Here is an 18,121-nt window from a genome sequence, read left to right on the forward strand (position 1 = left end):
ACGGCGACTACGTAGCGGTTTATGTTGGGGCGCAGTTTCGCAAATTCGGGAGTGTTTTGTAGCCAACTCGCCCAACAGTATTTTAAACTAATTAGCAATTTGATGTTAAACTCGGTTATTGAAAAAGTTTTTCATTTGGATTATTGACAGTTACATATTTAGTTTATACAGTGAATTTTACTTAAGATGCAAATACAGAAACATATATCCATAGAAACCAGGGCGTACCTACTTACTTTGTCCTACATAAAATGCAACATGTCAATATAATTTGATATTATGTATAGCAAAACCTCGATATAACGGATAATCGGGGAAAGCAGTGTCCATTATAGCTCAATAGAACTACTAGAACTACTGGAACTAACACTAGACCTAGAACTAGAAACATTCCGTTTAGCCGTACCTCTCTTAAGATGGCTGGTAGGTCGTGGTATGTTGCATATTTCTATTGAACTGAAACTAGAACTAACACTAGGCCTAGAACCAGAAACATTCTGGTTCTAGGTCTAATGTTAGTTCTACTATCCGTGCAAAAAGTCAAGGCCCCTCACTTTAGAGATCGATATCTTCGCAACCGCTCGATAAAAAAAATTTCGACAAAGTTTGTTGTAAGCACTGAACATTTCTACGTAACATATGTTAATTTGAAAATTTTCGGATCTACGATTTTCCTTTTATCGCGAGTTAAATGAAAAAAGTACACGATTTTTTACGGTACCGGCAACTTTGTTAATTTTGCAATTTTTTTTCTCGAAAACGATCGTAAGAAAAAATTTTAATTTTGAACAGGTGGTAGCCTGGTGTGTTCTTAATGAGTGGCATATTTTATTTTTTCGATATTCCATACATTTTCGCGGAAAATCGCGGTTTAGTAAGACGCCGTTAAGTCGAAAACGGCTGGGTGGATTTCCTCGCTGATTTGACCAAAATATGTCAAATAATGTCGGTTATTGGATTCCCTTGTCAGTTTTTCGAAATTAGAGTTCCCTAATTTTTTAAGAGCGATTTAATGGAATGATAAATTAAAGAGAAACAGACATAAGCTCTGCGGGGGACGGGGTTTCCGTCCAATCGGAACAGATGGTGCGTCCCAGACAGGACGTCGCGCCTAATTTCTTTATGTAGGTAAGGTAAAGGCGCGACGTACTGTCTGGGACAAACCATCTGTTCCGATTGGACGGAACCCTTATCTCCCCGCATAGCTTATTTCTGTTTCTCTTTAATTTGTAATTCCATTAAATCGCTCTTAAAATATTAGGGAGTCCTAATTTTGAAAATCTCATAACGGCATCCTACTAATCCGCGATTTTCCGCGAAACTATATGGAATATCGAAAAAATAAAATATACCCCACATTAAGAACACATCGGTTTACCACCAATTCAAATTTGAATTTTTTTCGTCAAATAGTTTTGGAGAAAAAAAATCGCAAAGTAGACAAGGTTGCTGGCACTTTCAAAAATCGGGTACTTTTTTCATTTAACTCGTGATAAAAGAAAAATCGCGGACCCGACAATTTCCAAATTAACATGTAATACGCAGAAATGTTCACTGATTACAATAAACTTTACCCCAATTTTTTCCATCGAGCGGTTAGGAAGATATCGATCTTTAAAGTGAGGGGCCTTAACTTTTTGCACGGATAGTAGTGATAGTGCAAGTGTAAAACTAGAACTAACACTATACTAGAATTGAATGAACAGACAACGGAATAGAGATGACACGGTTCTTCTATACGACTGAAGCGTAGTCGATGACACAAAAAGAAGAGACCACGCTGAGAATGTATGATAGCGATTTTTTTAACAGTCTTCTAATTTTCATATTTTCAAAAAATTCTCTACATTGATGCATCTAGGAGCAAAAATGTTACCTAGACCTAGAACTAGAAACATTCCGTTTAGCCGTACCTCTCTGAAGATGGCTGGTAGGTCGTGGTATGTTGCATATTTTTATTGAACTAAAACTAGAACTAACACTAGACCTAGAACCAGAAACATTCTGGTTCTAGGTCTAATGTTAGTTCTAGTGATAGTGCAAGTGTAAAACTAGAACTAACACTATACCTAGAACTAGAACAGAATTATCATAAGCACGTCATCTTCTCCAAGCAAAACTTTTCCTTTGCAAAACTACCCAATATCTGTACCATTAAGCTATGTTGCATCTTATGTGGGACAGTGCAAGTGCATATATTAGTAGTTTCGTAACTATGGTTACTGCATTCATATACTGCGAGTTATATGAAATTCCCTGTATACAGGGTGATTCGGGAGGAAATGGAAAGATTTTAAGGACATGTCTAGGAAGCTAAAATAAGCAAAATAAGCCCATATGTTCAAATCCGATTTTGATTTGTTTGAGATATTTTGAACAATAATAATTTCAAAATTAAAGCAAAATTTATTACTAAACTAACAAACCAAAAAAAACAAGTAGCATTAATTCGCATTAAATTTTCGAAAGCTCCACCACCCACTTCGATACACTTATTTGCGCGTTTATAAATGGACCTGATAGCCAGTTTCAGTGAACGATGATTCGCTCTAATGAACGCCGCAGCATTAAGAATACGATCTAGTAGCGCATCCCTTGTGTCCACTTTCCTAGCATAAACTAAGGACTTCATCCATCCCCAAAGACAAAAATCTAGGGGAGTGAGGTCCGGTGATCTCGGTGGCCAAGGGTGCGGGCCTCCTCTGCCAATCCAGCGATCGCCGAAATGCGTATTTAGAAAATTCCTCACATTATTTGAATAATGAGGGGGTGCTCCATCATGTTGGAAGATCATACGTTGTCGAATATTCAAAGGTACATCGTCCAATATTTCCTCTAAATGGTCTTCCAAAAAATATAAATAACCTTCCCCAGTAAGACGGCCATCCAACACAAAAGGATCAAACAACTGATCATTTAGAATGCCGCACCATACATTAATACTAAACCGATGTTGGAAATTGTGTTCTTGCGTGGCATGGGGATTTTCGTCCGACCATTGATGATTATTATGGTAATTGTTAATTCCATCTCGAGTAAATTGAGCTTCATCAGAAAATAATATGTATTTAAGTAATCTTCTGTTTTCACGAATCCATTGACAAAATTGTAGTCTTAATGGATAATCGCCTTCTTGGAGATTTTGTACTTTCTGCAAATGAAATGAGCCTTGCCGCTTTAATGTTTTCCAAACCATTGTTTGTGGAATTTCAAATTGTATTGCCATGCGCCTTGTACTTATCCCTGGATTATTTTCTACAACATCCAGAATATTTTCTTCATGTTCCAAACTGAGCCCTTGCTGTTTTTCAGAAACAATGCTTGCACTTGGGAACATTCCACTTTCGCCGGCACGTGTAAAAACTGTTTGAAACACTTGCCTATTAGGAATTCTTCGATTCGGAAAACGACGTCAATACTCTTCTACTGAACGAACAGTATTACCATTACAAAAACCATAAACAAACACCATATCTGCATATTCTCTATGACTGAAAATGTGAGGCATTTTTATTATTTCGTAACAATTACAACTATCACTTTAATTAACATTTTGTTTCAAATTGTCATATAGGATAACGTTGTCAAACATAACTTGATTAACTTTTTAAAAAGAAAAACCTAATTATCTCGGAAACAAATGAAAATCGGATTTGAACATATGGGCTTATTTTGCTTATTTTAGCTTCCTAGACATGTCCTTAAAATCTTTCCATTTCCTCCCGAATCACCCTGTATAAAACATAACATGATAGAATGTGACGAATCCTGAGTTATTCACGACGTTTGGACACACAACAGATGAATCATAAGCAGAAATGAAGGTGCTCTGAAGGAAGCTTTCGCAAAATTGAATGAACAGACAACGGAATAGAGATGACACAGTTCTTCTATACGACTGAAGCGTAGTCGATGACACAAAAAGAAGAGACCATGCTGAGAATGTATGATACCGATTTTTTTTAACAGTCTTCTAATTTTCATATTTTTAAAAAATTCTCTATATTGATGCATCTGGGAGCAAAAATGTTACAGAGAATTGTGTTACGGGTACAATTTGCTACAATTTTTGTTGTAAAAGTTTTTCTGTATCATGCTCCGGATACCGATTTTTTCTTAACATTCCTCTAATTTTCATATTTTTGAAAAATTCTCTACATTGATTCATCTGGGAGTAAAAATGTTACAGAGCATTGTGTTAAGGGTACAATTTGCAACAACTTTTATTGTAAAAGTTTTTTTGTATCATGCTCCGGATACCGATTTTTTTTAACACTCTTCTAATTTTCATATTTTTGAAAAATTCTCTACATTGATTCATCTGGGAGCAAAAATGTTACAGAGAATTGTGTTAAGGGTACAATTTGCTACCACTTTTGGTATTAATTATTATAGATTACGGAGTATCTTCCGGAACACAGTAGCTGGAGAATCAGGATGAACCATGAGCTGAATTACATGATGGGAGACGAAGGCTTGGGCATCTACACACGATGGAGGATGGAAGCCACAAAGGACATGAAGGATTTATGTGTGTTGAACGATGGAGGGAGGTTGCCGAAGAGAGAGGAAGATGAAGCGAGATAATAGGGAGACCGAACCTCACATATTGTAGAGCCAAAGGAAGAAGAATAAGAATCCTTTCTCCTATATTAATGATCTCTTTAAATCATTGGACAAAATTTGTAATGTATTACATTAACGATTCTAACTAGTTGAACTAGGTGAAATAGAAGCTCGGAACACGAAATGTTGGTGAAAATCTAAATTTGAATGTGTGTGGGAGTAGAGACATCTAGATAGTTAGATCTTCCCGGATGTGAATCATAAAAAAATGAGATTTATTAAACATCGATTATTCACTTCAATAACTGTGCCGTGATAAAAACAATTTAATTATTTCAAAATTAATTTAATGAATGAATTTCTTTTGATTTATATTCTATGAAGAATAATAAAAGTAAAACAGAAAATACATAAAATATAACACGCAATTTTTCTTCTTAAATTAAATTAAAAAATCGTTTAATCACTAAATAAATGTTACAAGTAATAATTGCGTTTGTAATTTCCCGACTTATTGTTGCCTATTTTTCTAATCAAAAAACCCATTAAAAACGATTTTTTCTATTGTTATAAAAAATACTTGAAAGTTGCAACTGAAAATATCGTTAGCAGCTGGAAATTAAAGCTATACGATAAGCAAACCAAGGCCAACAAATCCAGCAGACCTCCGCTCAAAAATTTGATATGCGAATTTGCTTTCCGGTGATAATGTAACCGCACAAATAGGAAAAAAAAGTTCGTCCTCTATTTTGAAGGTCAAGTTTCATTTATTATTCGCGAGTAAAGCGGGTCGTTTAATATCAACAAAAACGATCTCCCACAACCAGCACTTTAATAACACTGCGAGAGATATTGTTGCCCTTCTTCGACTATTATGTTACTTAATATGCCGATTAGAAACGTGCATCGTTTTTGCTAAAAATAAAATAAAAAAACCCCAATTCTTTCACTTTTTATCGACAAAGTCCATCAAACAACTCGACCCACTTGCTCGTGTATCTCGAAAAAAAAAAAGGAACGGGTATCAAATTAGAAATCGAGGAAAAGTCTTATAGTGGAGGTGCTCGCACGATCCTTTTAGCAAACGTGCCTAATTTAATTGTTATGTAAAAATGCGGCTATTTAACTTTCCATTCAAACACACACATTACCTTAATTTGGTTTTATAGTAAACATTTAAAATGGACGCTAAAAACTATTTTTCTTCTCCTATTTTTTTTGACCTTCATTTCCACCAACTCTATGACTATATTCGCGTAATTTTATGGCAGGTGGAGGTATAACACCTGCGTTTTAAGTAATTTTCAATGGTATACCGTCGGTAATTGCTGCCTACATTAAGGTGGACACACCTATTTGTAATTATCGACCCTAACTATGTTGAAAGGCGCACATTGACATAAATAAGGCGACGATAAAAATCCTTTTTCAATAATTCTAAAACACATTTAAACAATATAAGCACTAAGTTAATAATCTAACTTATGCGACTTATGTGACGTGTAAAATTACAGCTTTTAATATTAACTTAAAAGTGAATTTCAAATGCTTTTAAAGTCCGTGCAATTATGACGACTTAAAAAAAAACACATCCCACTAAAAATTTAAAAGTTATTACATTATTGACGGTATTTTTTTAAAGCACGCATGAAAGGAAAACCGCTACTAAACAACATAAATCGATTATTTACGACAACCAATTTTCCCCAAACCCTAATTTGCTAGCGAGTAACCTCTAATAAGCATAATATTTTATGAGTTTATGAGACAACGTTTCTTGTTTATGTATTTAAATTAATGAGGAAAGTAAACCTTTAACAACGCTTAAATAACATTTTTAGGAAGTTAAACTTTAAACATCAAGAAGTTTAAATTCAATAACAACCTTATTAATTTCTGTTGTTGATATGAGTTGTTTTTTAACATTTGTGAGTTGTTACATACGGAAATCCCAAGTAATTCTCGCAAATGCCTGGATTGCAAGGAATGAATCACTTACCTGAAACAAATAAAAGTATAATGTTATTAACAGGCATACTAATTACGATGTTATGTACTTAATTTTATTCATTTTGGATCAATCAATATGTATTTTGTTCAGAAAAAAAATTAAAAGAAAATATGAAGAGAAAAAGACGTAATATAAGAACATAAAACTCTTAAAACACAGTACATATACAGGGTGTCCCGTTAAGCGTACGGAGCGGCTGTATCTCTAGAACGGTAAGGCCTAGAGGTTTGGGAAAAAAATTCTTATAAGCAAAGTGACCAAGAGAAATAGCTGGAAATTATTTAGAAGTTCGTAATTCGACCGCTAGGGGGCGTAACTGCCATTGAGAAACATAAAGTTCCCGTTATCTCAGAAACTTATACGATGAGCTATAACTTTGACAACATCATTTAATAGCTTGGATAATACCGCATCGCTTTTGTTTTGCGATATTTCTCATATCTGTCATAATAAGGGAGGGGGAGGCCAATACGTTTTCATATGTTTACATTTTAATATCTCCTAGACCATTCAACCGATTTGAATATTTTCGGTGTTGTTTGAAAGAGCATTTTATGCTCTTTTTAAAGATATTTTCAGTAAGACCGTTTGCTTTAAACCAAATGAGCTAGAGGACGTTATCTGCAGCGATTACATATTTTTGTGATTTTTGAAGAAAAGTTAAATGGAACGATACTATTTACTTCACAGACCCTTGGTCACCTTAAAATTTGCTAAATTTTAGTGAAAACCGCATTTCGATATCGCCACCCGTTCTCGAATTATAGAAGAAAATGTTAAAAACTAGAGTGCCATCAATCGGATCCAGTTACCTCATCGAGAAAAACAAATCACATAACCATGGTAACTGTAAACATGTCATTTACTAACGCAGAAGCGTATGATAGAGCGTATGATGATTTATTTTCAATGTTTCGAATACGATACAACTGCATGGCAAAAATGTGCAATGCAATTACGACAAAGAAAGACATTTTTCTCTAGAAGTGTATTTAAGATTAACTTAGCGATTACGGAAAACTGGCAACGTGTAGCCCATTCAGACATCTCTATGAATTCGTAAATCACATTGGTGCGCAATGGGATCCCTCATAATCTGGGAACTCCGAAAACAATTGTCCACAAGAGTTCTCAAGAGAATTATATCTCCACCACGTTGTTTTACATCAGGCCTTAACAGATACCGATTATGATAACAGACTGAACTATTACCATTGACTTTTAAATATGATTTGGGCAAATCCAAACCTTTTATCACAAATGCTATGGATGCATGAAGCATCTGTCCACAAGCTCATGTAAACTTGCATAATATGTATTCTTGGTTCGAGCAAAACCCACATTGCTTTCACCCCTTTATCTATTGGGTACACTAAACGACCTGACTTTTCAAGAAAAACCAATAACCACGAAAAATATGACAAAACACTAAATACCAGTAGAAACGTATCTAGGGCCGAGACTTAAGCAGCGCTTTTTTTTCGTCGAAACTAGATTAAATAAATGCATCGAGGTTTATGAAACCCATTTCGCACATTAGTCGCATGTTTTGCCATATCGCAAAACAAAAGCGATGCGGTATTATCCAAGCTACTAAATGATGTTGTCAAAGTTATAGCTCATCGTCTAAGTTTCTGATATAGCGGGAATTTTATGTTTCTCTATGGCAGTTACGCCCCCTAGTGGTCGAATTACGAACTTCAAAATAATTTCCAGCTATTTCTCTTGCCCACTTTGCTTATAAGGATTTTTTTCCCAAACCTCTAGGCTTTACCGTTGTTGAGATACAGCCGCTCCGTACGCTTAACGGGACACCCTGTATAGCAGAAGTGTTCAAAAGCTTTAATTTAACATAGACAAATTCTTCTTTAACAATTTTTTAGAAAATGAAATCGTTTATCCTTACATTGTTGAGTTCGTTTGAGGACGAGGCGCAGGAATTAATACATGACTTCAATGGTTAATGTTTTGTAAAACACATCAGATTTAGATCAGTGGATATTGCAAGTTCTTTGCTCTGGGGCCATAAATCAAGATTTACCTGCTACCGAATCTAATATTCTGTCAACAATGTTTAGTTTCTTTCCAAAAGGAACTTCCTGATTGTTTTCCATACTTTTGTAAATTGTGAGCCCCCAATGTTAATTTTCCACCATTTTAACCATTTGATGTATTATTATTATTATTGCTGCTGCCGGGCTGAAGGGAGCGGCCCCTCTCATCACCGCGACCTATAAGATCTATTGTAACTTTAGCCCTCCAAAAGTTTAGGACAAATTAATGTAGGTCTTTAATGAACCTTAGTATTGCTCCAAGGTCTTGTTCCTTTCTGTCGGTAGGTGTCAAAAGAGCTTTGCCGACAATTTTAAGATTGTCCAATGTGGAAGAGGTGGTATTTTGGAAAAGGTGCATTGTAACCTGAGAGCGTCCTTAGATTCCAGAAGCATAAAACCTCTTTAGTTTTGTTTTGCGACGGAATTATCATACTCTTCGCTTGTCTGTGACCTGAAAGTTTTTTCCAGCGTAAGACTACCTTTGAGGCCTCTCAACTGTAAGCATTTGATGTAACCACCAACGTTAAGTATAAAAATTGTTTCTTTTAGAAGCGGAAAAACTTATTTAATTACATTTTAAGGCGTCTTTATAGATTTAACAACAAAATCTATTCAAAATGGATACATTTTAACCCAGATAATTTACTATTTAATTTCCTGGATACACTGAACCGAGCGCGCACACTTTCAAATTTCGTCAAGTCATCATTTATTCGCAGATCCCGTCCACTAGATACCGTTCACCTTCTTTTTGCTTGGCTCGTTAAAATCGAACGAAACGGAAAGTTACGAGAATACACTTTACGTCACCTAAATAAGCAGAAAACAACAAAAAAAAAGAAGCGTGTTCAACAAAAATTCAACGTTCATCATTAATCACAACATCAGGATTCTAAGAACGTTTCGATTAAGAATTAAACAAAATAAATTTCACGAGAAATGAAAAAAGAATATAAAAAAGTTTAGGTTGAGTTCTTGGTTCCTAACATTTTTTTTAACTTTTAACAGCTTAAATTTATTTTATTTCAATATGATGTGCTCAATTTTTCATAAATAGATTTTATTTGACCGTAAGTTTAATAATTATAGAATTAAGTTTATATGTAATTATTTTTAACCTATATGTAGATTCGGCTGAGGATGACTGTTTAGTCGAAACCGGTACAGAGGAAATTTAATATAAAAAAAGCAAGAAAGAAGTTATTGTCTTTTATTTCTTAAGCTTAAATTTAAGTATAAAGTTGAGCTGAGTCATTAATCGCCGTTTAAAATTAAACATAATTAGTTTAACCATTGAAATTCCGAGTCTTATAACAGAGATAATGCTGATTGGGAAAGTTTAAACATTTCAACCTTGATTTAACGGATTGATAATTAATTGTTGCAGTACACGCATAGTTTTACGATAATAACCACTTTATTTGCTTTAGACAGAGCAGGATCGTAAAAACAGTAGGCCTTCTCATAAAACACAAGATATTGTTGTAGCACTAAAATTTTATTTCAAGTTTTATTGACGAGAAATTCAAATACGCCATTGTAATTATGCAATTCGATTATCTCGTCGTTAAGATCACATTATTTAGAGATACAAGAAGATTTAAATTATGGTTGTCATTTAAAAAATTGATTTGATCGAGGAAACTCTATGAAATGAGTTGTTGTGTGAATGTTAACATGAAGAAAGAACTTTTTATTTTATTTTTTTTGTAGTGTGGGGAACGTTTTGTATGCGGGCCATATGTTGTTGGATCGAGTCAGCCAGGCATACCAAATTCATAGTTGACTACATAGGATATATTTTTAAAAAGCAAGGTCATTGGTTGCCAGAAACGACCAATCGACATCGAAGCGGCGTCGGTCGCCATGGCCAACCGTTTGTTTGAGAAATCTAATGAGTATAGGGAACAAAAAAAAAATAATAAAACGAACGAACGCTTGGTTGAGAATGATACAACAACTGACCTTGACGGTAATTAATGTTGCGTTTGTGAACCGACCTTATAAATGCATTTAGAGTTTTTTTTTAAACAGAAACAAAAAAATGATTAAGTTAGTTATCTGTTCTATTTAATTTTATTAACGATACAGTTACTTCCAATAAACTCATTATGTTTAAAGTAAAAATTTTTTTGTGGTTACAAAGACGTGTAATTGTATATGGGTAATTCGTTTATATACGAGATAAACTGCAAAATTTCTACTAATAAACAAAACTAAGGTCACACGACGGTTGAGGTAAACCGCAATTCCCGGTCATTTGCGATTAGCACAGAAACTCCAGATTCTAATTTCTTTCTAATAATTACGTGCGATGTTTATTTCAATTTTCTCAATACTGCTTCATATTTAGAGACATTTTCATTGTAGAAAATTTTAAACCATCCTGTTCATAAAGAAATGTAATAATTTTTGACATTTTATACAAAATGAATTAGTACTTGCAAATACTGACAGTTTGATTGATTGTGTAGTGGCAATATTGATGGAAATAATTGAAACAAGAATTAAATAAGCATAATTCTTTGCATTAGTTTAAGCCACGCCTGTTTCCGCCTAAAGTAGTGGGGAGAGTGCCACACAACTCTTTCTTGACCATTGCTTTTAGCACGTTTGCGTTCCTAACATAGCAAGAAGCAATCGTTGCTGAACATAGAATTCTGTTGTTGAACCATTTCAGTTTAGTCACATTATTGCGGTTCCTTAAGCTCTGGGATATATTAATCACACTGCGCAGATCTGCTCAACATTTTCAAAGTTTTTCACAACATCTGTTGAGGAGAAGGTAGAGTTGATTTATGGCCCGATGAGGGATGTATCTTGCAGCGTTGGTAGCTCTGTACCCAATAGCATATTTTTGTATACTATATCCTCCGCAGAAATTCTAGCGGCCATCAAGCGCTTAAAAAACGTACGCTCGACGGGTTGCGATGGCATCGGTGTGAGTGTAATTAAGTATGTAGCGTCTTGTCTGGTCGAGCCCCTTAAGCATGTATTTAATTTTTCTGTTTATTCTGGAATCTTTCCCGGGGCGCTGAAAATTTCTCGGGTCATTCCAGTTTTCAAGGCTGGTGATCCTACAAATGTCAACAATTTCAGACCAATAGCGATAACTAGCGTTTTTTCAAAGATATTTGAAAGCATCGTCTCGGAGCGAATTTTGAGTTTTCTGGACAGGTACAGTGTTGTTAGTAGTGCTCAGCATGGTTTTAGGCGGGGCCTGTCTACAGAGACTGCGTCATTGAATTTTATTGAGTTCATCTACGATAACCTGGATAAAGGTAATTTTGCTGTGGGTCTGTTCTTCGACATGTCGCGTGCGTTTGATTCGCTGCCACTAGTGTACATCATGCAGAAATTGTATGCTTTAGGTTTGCGAGGCACGATTTTAAATTGGCTTCAATCATTTCTGGAGGAACGAAAAATAAAAGTGGTCCTCTCTGGTCAGGAGTCATCGGAATCAAATGTTCGACTGGGAGTTCCCCAGGGCTTAATCTTGGGCCCATTAATTTTTCTATTGTATATAAATGACCTTCCTGAGTATCTTTCCGATGTCCACATAGTCATGTATGCCGATGACACGTCAATTGCCCTGGCGTCGAATGATGCTGATATGCTTTTTTCTAAAGTCAAGCATACCGTTGAATCATTTGATGCTTGGTGCAAACAAAATCGTATTGTTCTTAATCTAAAAAAGACCGTGTTTGTAAATTTTCATAAGAGGAGAAGGCTTCCGCAAGCCGATGATATCATTCTATCAAATAGCTGCAAGTTTTTGGGTGTTTATCTAGACGAGCAGCTAAGTTTTGACAAACATGTTGATCATCTGGTTTCGAAATTGAACTCGTCCTTCTATGCAATTCTGAAGTTGAAGGGATGCCTCCCGCTATCGGGATTATTAGATGCGTATTATGTTATTCGCATCTCTCATACAATATATTATTGTGGGGAAGATCGACGGAGTGGCGGCGTGCCTTTGTAGCACAGAAGCGCATTATTAGATTAATCTTCGACCTAAACTGCAGAGATTCGTGTAGAGATACATTCAAGGCCAATTCGCTTCTTACTCTTCAAAGTATATATATATATAAATCAGTTGTTCATGTGCGGGAGCATGTCGATAGATACCCTGTCATGAAACACAATTACGAAACTAGATCTGATAGTTTGGTGTGCTTGGGTCATCATAAGACGGCTTTCTTTGAAAAGAGTCCATCTGCAATTAAAAAAGCTGATACGCTTAGCTCATTTAAACATAAAGTAAAAATGATGCTTGTAGAAAGGGCGTTTTACGACCGCCAGGAATACTTGTCATTTAATTTTAGTATTAGTCCTAGTCAACTAGCATAGGTCATACTTCATAATTTAATTTCTCTCTTTCTTTGTTGAATATTGTGTATGTTGTGTATTATATATTGTATGTGGTTTGAACTTGTCACATCTACTATTTGTAGCCAGGTGATTAAATAAATTATTATTATTATTATTACTTCAATTTTGGCATATTCAGCCGCAAAATCATTAATCGTATCATTACTTGAGATAATTATGTCTTAGTTTTTATCATCGTCTAGTATATTTGTTTGGGCCATCTCTCCTCGTAAACTATTGGTTTTACAGCCTCGCCCACCAGCAACCTCGACGATAGTACATTTGATGTCTTGGAATGTGAATCAAACATACAACACATAACAGAAAAATTGTTTATCTTCACTTTGCCGAGGTCGATCAACATAAATTTAATATAAACTATTGGTTCTAATACTTCGTCCGCAAGAGACCTCGGCGATAGTAGATGATATCGTTCATTTGATGTCTTGGAAAGTGAATCAAACGTACAATACTAGAATTAAAAATCGTTTATTTTCACTTCACAAAGATAACTTGTAGGCGAGGCAATGGAATTGATACATAAACTCAATGAGACTTTGCTTAGTTAATGTTTTGAGAGAGTTTTGAGGAGATTCAAGGGCGACAAATTCAATATACACGGATATAACATTCGGTATTTTCGGATCTTAGCATACATAATGTAAATTTCGTCATTGTAAGAATAACTTCTAACAATAAAATTTTCATCAATTATTTTGTAATTAATTTTAGTAACTTACAAAAATACTTGTATATAAAAACAGCAAAAAAAACTTATAAAATTTTTAATTTCATATTGATTATTTAGTAGTTTTCAGCCATTTTGAAACAACCAGTACCCAGAAGGTACGTTTTACCACCTTTTAAAGTCATTTGTTATGCGTGCGTGGCAACAGTAGGTGCACAGAACTATAGAGGATTGTCCTTTGAAGGGGTGGTGCTTCTCCACCACCACTACCGCCAAGAACACCTTGCGCAGGTAGTAAAAGGTGGGGTGTATTTCGAAATTCTGCACGAGTGGGGATCATAGAATACGTTTTCCATCGCAAGAAAATTTCAGAAAACCCAGGAGGTGGTAACCCACGAGGTTTCTGGATAATCCTTTTAACACTAACCTGGGCGGATTTCCGCAATAAAACGATAAGCTATAGGACTATGCTAATGCGAAACGAGCTATCTCTCATGGTGGGTCTAATATTGATTTTGCGTAGGCAATATTTATTGCCGAAGATAGGTCAGTTAAATCAATATTGGAGGTAGAACGCCTGTGTATCAATCAAGTTGTTTACCGCGTGCGACTCTAGAGGATAATTTCTGGAAACATTAGCCATAGGGATGGACAAAAAATTTCATTATCGATCCGGTAATCTAAGCGATTTGAAATCGTCAATTACAAATGGTTGCAACTGAAGAAAACGATGATTAATGGATTTTATTTCTGATGAACACCGGAAGAAACATTGATATTACTTCATTAAGTACCTATTTTGATTGTATTTGAAATTGTTGGAAATTTTTAAATTGATGAAAAACCGAGGAACTAAACAGTAATGATTGGATGGGAATAATGATAATTAGGGGAATGTTAACCAAATAACCAATAATGGAGAATCTAAATTTAATTTTCTTTACGCTTTATAACCATAAATATAACTTTCAAAAACTGAAATCATCAAAATTTGGTTTGTGATAAAATTATAGATAAGTAAATATTTATTGAAATTGAAAGCAAATTAAAAACTTTTTATTAAATAACTAATCTAATGTTTTTATAAAACATTAAATCCAACAAATTATTATTGATAACACACACAGCATCTGTTTTTTTTTACTCAGTAAAGCACAAAATATCCTTGAAGTTTTTAGATAACAAATTTTTTTCACTTCACTGTCGAAATATACTAAATATCACAAAATACATACCATTCGGACTGCTTCGCAAATAATTTTATCGGAGAACCAGACCGGTTCAAATTTCACAATGTTTATTTACTAGCAGCGCGGGATATTAATTCGGAAACGCAAATGCCGAATTTGTCGTGAGATTCGTCGTGTAAATATAAAGAGGTATAGATAAAATTATTGACGGTAAATATTTTTGGTTGAAACTAACCTAACTCAATTCACTGTTTCGTAGGTGATGCGCATAAATATTTTGGTCCGCCCGAAAACGATAGTCAACATTATTATCTGAAAAAGATAATGAGAATTTGTTGCTGTAAAAATTACGTACAAAAAATTAATAGTAATCGGAGGATCGTTTTAATGACTCGACTTTATCGTTATCGTAAAAAATCACAACGATCAAAATGTTAGTTTCATTAAAAAAAAAATAATTGATAAAGAATGTTTTTTGTCTGGCGATATCTATAGATAAGTAAAATTCAAGAAAATAAATAATCTTTTGTTTACTTTGGCAAGATATTATTAATTTTCGTTTCCCTAAATATTACATAGGAAATTTTGCAAAATTTATGTTGACGCAACGCGAGACGGTCGAGTGGATTTAGCTTTTTTTTTAATAAATAACACTTAAAGGTAAGTGCTGTTGCAATTTAGACACTTAAAATTGAAAATTTGAATTATGCAAAGTAGAAATTTAAAGGATATAATTTAAATTAATTTCAAGGTAGGTATACGGTGTTTTAAGTTAAAACTAGAAAAAGTTAGAAGTTTGTAAATTATAAAAACTGTAACAAATAAAAGCTTTTGAAATTATTTTGACAATGGCTAAACAAGAATATTGCAGATTACTCAACAAATTTGGCAACAGCTGTATCCAGCTAAACCATTCTGATAGAGAATCGGAACTAGTTAAAAATTAATTGGATAAATTCTAAATCTTTACTGTTCATATAATCTCTATATCTTGATAATGTGAACAACAGGGAAAAGTTGAGAGTATGATAAAAAGGCTGATGATGACATCGTGCTACCTGTACAAAAAGTCCAGTATAGATTCGCAAAAGCGATTGGCATATAAACTTGATGGTCAGAAATTTGCAACCCTCAACACCTGCGGAAGACGTTCAAAACGAAATAAACGAAAGATTTTTCAAGATTATGGAATTAACTCAAGAGAACCACCTGCAACGACAAGGTGATCATATGACAGCAAACTCTACGGAAGTACACTAGCTGGCGTGAAATACGCAGGAAATCAACTAACTGTAACTCCACTAAATCTAAAGACATACCTACCAAGTGCGTTAATTGTAAAAAAGAGTATTCACCTGCGTACAGAGGATGTACAAGAAATAATGACCTATATTAGGGACCACCAACTGTCCCTAATATACAAGAACCTGAGATATCTTATGCCTAGAAGATGCAACAGAAACCAGCAATGTCAGCCAATATCTAATATAGAAGCCGAGACAGCTGTGAGGAAACTGCATTACTTAGGAATTGAGGCTGCATGAATGCAGTGGTGAAAATGTGGTGAACGTGGAGGTAGAAAGCCATTAAAACGTTTTGTAATATCAATTTAATTATTTAGCTGGCGAGGTAGTGATTCCAACATGAAAAGAGACAAAGAAGTAGCAGAAAGATTAAGCTAAAACAAAGAAAAATAAAGCTACTTAAGCATAACAAGCTAATCAAATCGATGAAACTGTAATTACTAGGTCAGGCAATACCAGAATACATTTACGAGGCGTGTCCGGAAAATAAGTAAATAAATAAACTATTTTGCTACTTAGTTGCCACCATTGTTCAGACATTTGTCGTAGAGGAAAACCAACTTTTCTATATCTTCTTCATGGAAAGATGTCGCCAGTGATAACAAAGTTGTCTTAAATTATTGTTTTTTCCACTCCATCGACTCCTGTTTGAATTCTGGAGTGACATGACAAACCCAAGTTTCATCACCAGTCACAATTTTGTTTAAGAATTCATCTCCAGTCGCTTCGTTTTGTGAACATACGTGAGCAGTTTTGGAACCCAGTTTTTGATAATTTAATCGTTTTGTGACAATCTCATGCAATACAATGGATCAAAACAGCACTTATTTTCCAGACAAGCCTCGTACCTAAGACACATTAAGTCTTGTGGCTAAACCTAAATGGTTCTAGTTCTAGGTCTAGTGATAGTTCTAATGCTGGTGCAAATAAAAATTGTGGCTATTAGAATTAACACTAGACCTAGTACTAGAAACATTTAGGTTTAGCCGTCTTGAGGGACACATGGCTATATCAAACGTTTCTAGTTCTAAGTCTAGTGTTAGTTCTAGTGATAGAGTTGAATTAATAGTTTTAGTTCAATATAATACATTAATTATAATAAAAGCAGTAATATATATAGATCTATTGCAATCAAATAAAAAAAAATGTGTATAGATATTTTTTATTAAAACGATTTAAGTCGAAATATTTAAATGTTATTCATCGAGACACATCCGCTACTTTAAAAGTGTAAGTGCATCACTGGTTACAGACACACACGGCGACGAAGAAAGCTAACCAGACGAGTTAACCGCATGTTTGCGAACCTTGTGCACAGACGTTGGACGCAGCTTGTATTTAGGTCAAGCTCATTGGCACACGACTGTCTGCATCAACACAATGCATCCCCATAAAGAACGTTGATCATCACAAAAGTGCTTTGTTAACAAAGATATGAGAAAATTAAAAAAAATGTATTTCTTAGTTTTTTTTAGAATACAAATTTATACTGTTTAAACCTTAGCTTAGTTATATTTAGATGGTTTTCATTCAGGGGCATTGCCGTCGAAAGTTTGTTTTCGTAACACAACGAAAACTTGGCCGGGTCGAGATACGGTTTCGGCGAGGCGATTAATTTAGATGCTTGTTTACATTTAGAAACCTAAAAACGGAATGTATCTTTATACAGACGGAGAGAGTAGATTATTATGTGTATAATGAACGACTGTTTTTCGAAAACAATGAGAGCGCGTTCTATGCGATCCATTCATATGATTCGTTGACGGTTTTAAAATCGGAGTACAGTCGTAAAATTGAAAGTAAATAAATAAAGTTTTGAAAAACAAAGATTGGCAAACTTTGATAGAGATAGTGATGGAAAGGGAATTCGAAAAAACGTAAACATTTAGTCATTTGTTTTGACGTGTTTCTATACTTTATCCGATATATTATAAAAA

The 18,121-nt window shown here is 34.5% G+C and overlaps 1 protein-coding gene across 3 annotated transcripts in view; it reads right to left on the reverse strand.

Annotated features, from left to right (window-relative positions):
* Window positions 1-18,121, reverse strand: part of LOC111415118 (Ecdysone-induced protein 93F) — a 116,478-nt gene that overhangs the window by 54,112 nt on the left and 44,245 nt on the right. The window lies entirely within an intron of this gene.

This window comes from Onthophagus taurus, chromosome 2 (assembly GCF_036711975.1).
Source record: "Onthophagus taurus isolate NC chromosome 2, IU_Otau_3.0, whole genome shotgun sequence".
NCBI lineage: Eukaryota > Metazoa > Arthropoda > Insecta > Coleoptera > Scarabaeidae > Onthophagus > Onthophagus taurus.